The sequence below is a fragment of the Lactuca saligna genome, chromosome 1 (genome assembly GCF_052625555.1).
Source record: "Lactuca saligna cultivar CGN05327 chromosome 1, ASM5262555v1, whole genome shotgun sequence".
Lineage (NCBI taxonomy): Eukaryota > Viridiplantae > Streptophyta > Magnoliopsida > Asterales > Asteraceae > Lactuca > Lactuca saligna.
This window is the reverse complement of record NC_136417.1, coordinates 31,809,540-31,815,899: the sequence shown is the minus strand read 5'-3', so window position 1 is coordinate 31,815,899 and position 6,360 is coordinate 31,809,540. Positions and strand designations below refer to the sequence as shown.

The 6,360-nt window shown below is 37.9% G+C and overlaps 1 pseudogene; it reads left to right on the top strand.

Moving 5' to 3' along the window:
- Positions 1–2,168: 2,168 nt before the first annotated feature.
- Positions 2,169–5,423, top strand: LOC145031353 (mitogen-activated protein kinase kinase 5 pseudogene; annotated as a pseudogene).
- Positions 5,424–6,360: the final 937 nt, after the last annotated feature.

Below are 6,360 nucleotides of genomic sequence, written 5' to 3'. Positions count from 1 at the left end.
CCTGGGGTCGGCGGGGCCGATGTAGCGGGCGAGGCCCGAAGTAGTTGGCGTGGCCCATTATATGCAGTATGTGATTATGCAGGGTATGTGGTAGGTTGGGGAACTCACTAAGCTTCGTGCTTACAGTTTTCAGTTTTAGTTTCAGGTACTTCCAGTAACGGAGGGAGGAGCTTGGGGTGATCGCGTGGCACACACCATTGTTTATTTAGCCTGTGATGTTTTACTCTGATAATAATGTTTTGTAACAATGAGATTTATGTGTTTAACAGAATGATTTGATGACTTATGGTTTTCTTACTTAAATTAAATGGAAATATTTAGACTGTATTTTTGGGATGTTTCACTTGCAAGTAGAAGAGTTTCTGCTTTTGATATTTTAAACTTCATAAGTAGTTTAAAGAGGGGGGGGGGGGGGGGGGGGGGGGACACATCATATGAATAATAGTATAATATTAATAGTAATGTTGTTTCACCCCCTTCGTTGTCATTGTTTAGAGCATCCATAATGGTGAGCTCAATGGAAGGGTTGACACATCATATGAATAATAGTATAATATTAATAGTAATGTTGTTTCACCTCCTTTCGTTGTCATTGTTTAGAGCATCCACAATTGTGAGTTTAATGGGAGGGTTAAATGAGGTGGCAAGTCTAGTTGTCATTCAATGGATTAAATTCTACCATAGTGAGATGTCATCTTCGCATTTAATGGATTTACAGTTCAATGGCCATTGAACTCTTTAGTGAAAAAAATGAAAGTTTTCTAATCTTAAATAGATACTATAAATTAGTTTTTGTAACTTTCTATTGAACTTTGTAGAGTTCAATGCATTGTAGACAAAATTTTATTGAGTTGTATGGAATGTAGAAAAATGATGTGACAATACATTGAACTCTATGAAGTTCAATGCATTGTGGATGCCTTTATGAATATCTAATACGTCATCAACGAAACAGTAAATAATATGTATTCTGGGTTTGTACTAAAATAAATGAGATGTCAAAAGACAAACGATAAGTTATAAGGCATGGATGGATATAGGATAATTACATACTACTATGTTTGTTATTGTATGACAAAAGTGTTCACTAAATTATCTAAAATTTTATACGAACCAACATGATACCCGATGGCTTAACTCGGTAGGTAAGTTTGGTAAGCAACTCCTCACTAGTGACGCAAAATTAATCAGGGGTGGCTAAGAGAAGGCCATGTGACGAGATTTTGAAAATGGTTGTTTAGTAACATTGGCATTTGGGAAACACTTTGCCCCTCTCCGCTATCATCACATAGTGGAGAGCCACATGGACAAACATGATAGGCGTCAATCTATTAACTTTATGCTTTTGTCGGGTACGTATGTTTTATGTAAAGGACAAATTTCTGTCCATTTTTTAATTTAGAAAATCTTGTACAAAGAAATAAAAATAGAGTGCTAGTAATAAAGGAATTAATGTAGTTGGTGTGAGAATAGGATTAAGTTAGCAGTCAACTGTTGTGTGTTTTTCGAGTCCAATTTGGGAGGGAGAGATGGATTACAAATACAATGAGACCATTTCTTTTATGACTTGTTCCTCCTCTATCTGGACTCTTGCTCTTGCTCAAAAGGAAAAGTCACCTCTCTCCTTTTATTATTTTTATTTTTATTATTATTACTCGTCAATCATTAATAACAATACTTTTTTATAACTTTATGTATCTAAATGTAATACATACATATGTACAAAAAAACCAATTCATTTCGACTTAATTAACTCTATTATCTATACCACAGCCTGAATAACCAAGCCGTTGAGAAAACAAAAGATAAACTTTTCATTTTCATACAAGAGATCCCAATCTTTACCAAAGGTTCTAATTCAGAAGTGACCATGTAGATACGTCTTCCCCAGATCCTTTAAAACCATGAATACTGTAGTGTAGTGGACTAGTTCAAGAACGTATTTTTAACTATCATCTAAATGGATTTAATACCACACTTTAATCATGTTCTTAATATATATTTTTTTTCTTTAAATCAACACCATTAATAAAAAACTATATTCCGTATCTAGCAAGCATGTATTTTCAACATCGAACATCATTTTCACGAAAACTAAGGATATCAAATACAAGACGTTTCTAATTAAATTTTTACACATATATACCTCCAAAAGAGATAACAACGTTGACCTCGAGGCAATAAATGAGTAACATACTTAGTTTTTTCGACACCCATCAATTCTCCGAAACACATGAGTAGAATTATTCCAACCTTCATCTTCTTCCCAGAAGCTTCACCAGATCACAACTTCAAACCCTAAACCCTTTCCTTACTTCTTCGTCATGCATTAGGTTTATTATTCGTCATATATTATATATACATATACATCGATCGTCCAGTCTATGCATCAACCTACGCTCTGAAATCTGAATCACTTTATTTGGTCTAGTCAATGAAGCCCAACAACAACAACACCAATAGTCGCCCTCGACGTCGTCTTGACTTAACTTTACCTTTACCTTTACCCCATCCCCAGATCGCTGTTCCTCTCCCTCTCCCACCCTCCTCCGCCCTCCAACACCAACACATCAACTTTTCCGACCTCCATCGGATCAACAGAATCGGAAGCGGCAGTGGCGGTACTGTTTACAAAGTCCTCCATCGCCCTACCGACACCCTCTTCGCTCTCAAAGTAATCTATGGAACCCACGATGACGATGCCCGCCATCAGATCCGTCGAGAAATCGAGATCCTGCGTGGGGTCGACAACCTTAACGTCGTCAAGTGTCACGACATGTTTGATCGTGCCGGTGAGATTCAGGTGCTTCTAGAGTACATGGACGGTGGTTGTCTTCAAGGCACGCACCTGTCCGATGAGTCCTTGTTGGCCGATCTCACCCGTCAGATTATCTCCGGCCTTTACTACCTCCACCGGCGAAAGATCGTCCACCGTGATATAAAACCTTCCAATCTGTTGATTAATTCCAAGAAACAAGTGAAGATTGCGGATTTTGGGGTTTCGAGAATCTTGGAACAAACGATGGATCCCTGTAATTCTGCGGTGGGTACGATTGCTTACATGAGCCCGGAAAGAATAAACACCGACCTGAACGAAGGAAAATACGACGGGTGTGCCGGAGATATATGGAGCGTGGGGGTGAGCATTTTGGAATTCTATCTGGGGCGTTTTCCGTTTACCGTCGGAAGACAGGGTGATTGGGCGAGCCTTATGTGTGCAATTTGCATGTCACAGCCACCAAAAGCGCCGGCGACTGCTTCTCGTGAGTTCAGAGATTTTGTTGCATGCTGTTTGCAGAAGGATCCGGCGAGGAGATGGACGGCGGCGCAGTTGTTGAGGCACCCGTTCGTTACAGGAGCAGCTCTAAACCATAAACATAGCAGTTACAGTCAGGTGCATCCAACATATGAGCTACTTCCTCCTCCATGTCCACAATTTTCTTCATCCTCTTGATGTACGTAAGTACAACTAGAAGCGCACGTAACAACAAAGAACAATCTTGTAAGATAATCATTTGGGCCCTAGATTGGGCTGGGTTAGGCTGCAACAAAATTCATGTTCTTTTTAGGGGGTATTGTTTGTGTAAGTGGAACGAACCAGGGAGATTAGGGAATGACGATTGTTTATTTGTTTTATTTATATATAATATTATATATATACATGATGCCATTTGTATCGCTCTTCATTTGTAATCTGTTAATAAAAAGGCAAAAGCAAACAAATAAGAAATGTAAGAGTTAAAAAGTCCATAAAAGTTGAGCATTCGTGGATGTACAGTTTCAACACAATATAAGATGGTATTAAAATGCATTTTATATTTTATTATATGTTTGGTGAATTTATTGAAGAGTAGTTATACCTCTCATGTAGTGAAAGACTGAAAGTTGTATCTTGCTCAATCATGGTTCCTTTCGTGTTCATCATTGTGTATGTGATATGACATGAAATTTTGATTACTACATTTTCCAAAATACAAGACAAGTGGAAGGAAAAGAATAGGAATATATATAATTGAGGGAAATAAATAACGAAAAAGGACGATAAGGGAATAGAACTGATCCATCATAATGTGGAATAACATGGGATAAGAGGAAATGAAAAGCATCTTTTGTTAGTTTTCTTCAATATAGTAAGTTGGCAAGCCATCAAACAGTACAAGTTCTAAACAAGATAATGCATTAGTACAGATGACTACATTTTGGTGTTCTGTATCAGAATCTATGGTCATTTAACAAGTTGGGAATAAAGTTGTAAATACCTTTCGATAAAAAGATGACCACTGAATGTGGGGTTATCATATATATATTCCCATGACAAGAGATGTAATGCATCTTTCGACTTATTTGGAATCATGGGCTTAACCCTATAAATAGGATCAAGCAAGAGTATAGAAAAACCATCATCAACATAGGTTCAAATTTGACACTACATTTTTTTTCAAAGAAAAAAAATGGTTCTCGAGGTTCAACGTTACCCTAGTGGCTACCAGCAGAACAACTATCCAACACACCAAGGACCTGATGGCTACTTCAACAACTTCCACGGAATAACTGCAGCCCAAACAACCCCATACCCGACTTATCCTCAAGTTTCAACTTACCCATCAAGCCATGTTTCACAATACCAATCTAGTTGGTCTGTTGGTGATGAATACCAGCATGGCAATAGACCCAACCATCCAGTCAAGCCCAATGCTGGTGGATATGGAGGAAATTCACATGGCTATGCAAAGTCACAAGGTTATGAAAACTCATTCAGCCATGGAAGCCAACAAGCTCATGGAAGCCCACACGGTCATGGCCAAGGGAGTCCAAATGGTTTTGGTAAATCACATGGATATGAAAACTCATTCAGCCATGGAAGCCAACAAGGCCACGGAAGCCCAAACGGTCATGGCCTAGGGAGTCCACATGGTCTTGGTAAATCACATGGATATGAAAACTCATTCAGCCATATAAGCCAACAAGGTCATGGAAGCCCAAACGGTCATGGCGTAGGGACTCCACATGATCTTGGTAAACCACATAGCTATGGAGATTCACACAACCATGGAAATTCACATGGTTTTGGAAATACGCAAGGACATGGAGGTGGTGTTATGAACCAATTTGAAAAGCTGACACATGGGCACGGCTATGGAGCTCCAGGCCCAAACTACGGCCACGCTCCTCCGAGTGGCATGAATCCTGGTTGCCACAAGTCATCTTGGACTCTGAAGGGACTTGAAGATGATGAATGAAGATCTAAGAACCTACCGTATTACAAAGAAGTGTGTGCTTGATATATAATCCTCTAAATAATGTGTGTGCTTTAATTTCTATTTACTACGTATGTGACAAATGCATAAGCAGTGAATAATGAATGGTGGTTACTGCTTTATCTGATTTCATGATAATCAATGGTAATCTTATTTTGATCTGAAGAGCTAAATATCCACACAATGAAATGATTTAATGAATGATGTCAAACTTCAAATGATTCAAGAGATAATCAAAATTTTGTCAAAAAAACCATATGCATGATAATAGTATTATATTATTATTTGATTCGATATTAGCCAAGTTTACCCAAGTTTCCGTATTTATTTATGTTTGATATAGTTTTCATACGAGTTTTCATTGTAATTTAGATAACACAAAATTATTCCAAATATTATACACTATTATATGGTTTCGGACTTTTATAGATAAACCCTTATACCATGACCACCACCTCTAGCGACCTTCTATAGCTATCGTCGAAGGGGCCTCTGGTATATATGTTGGTGCCACGCACTATGTGTAGTCTAACTAATATATTCATTTTATTCTGTTGGCAGTAAAATTCGAATAAATAAAAGATTACATTTGATAATGACCAATAACTAAGTAACTAGCGGTGTACCCGCGCACAACGACGGCGATGAATAGTTTCCGGGCAGTAATTGTAACGCCCGTGTTTCTAGGCTAGGCATTTTCGTTGATGTATGTGACATCCCCTAAAATCTCGGCCAGAAAAGACCGATTTTCATTTATGCTTTTAAAATAATTTCAGAGTAAATCCTTTTGATTTGAAAGAGTTGCGGAATTTGTTCCCAAAAACAAAACATGATAAAACAATGTTTACCAAAACATTTCATAAAAGAAATGTATTTTCATTATATAATCAAAACTTGAGGTGTCATGTTCCGATACAGACCAATAAGCATAAACGATAACATTACAAGTCATTCAACAAATATATACATATACAGACTTGTAAACAAAACAACTTGATGGTTCATCCATCTTACGCCCTTGCGCCACTTCCTGTAATACAAATAAAACTGAGTGGGTCGGGCTTGGGAGTCTGGTGAGCATATACGGTTTTCAACCCACAAT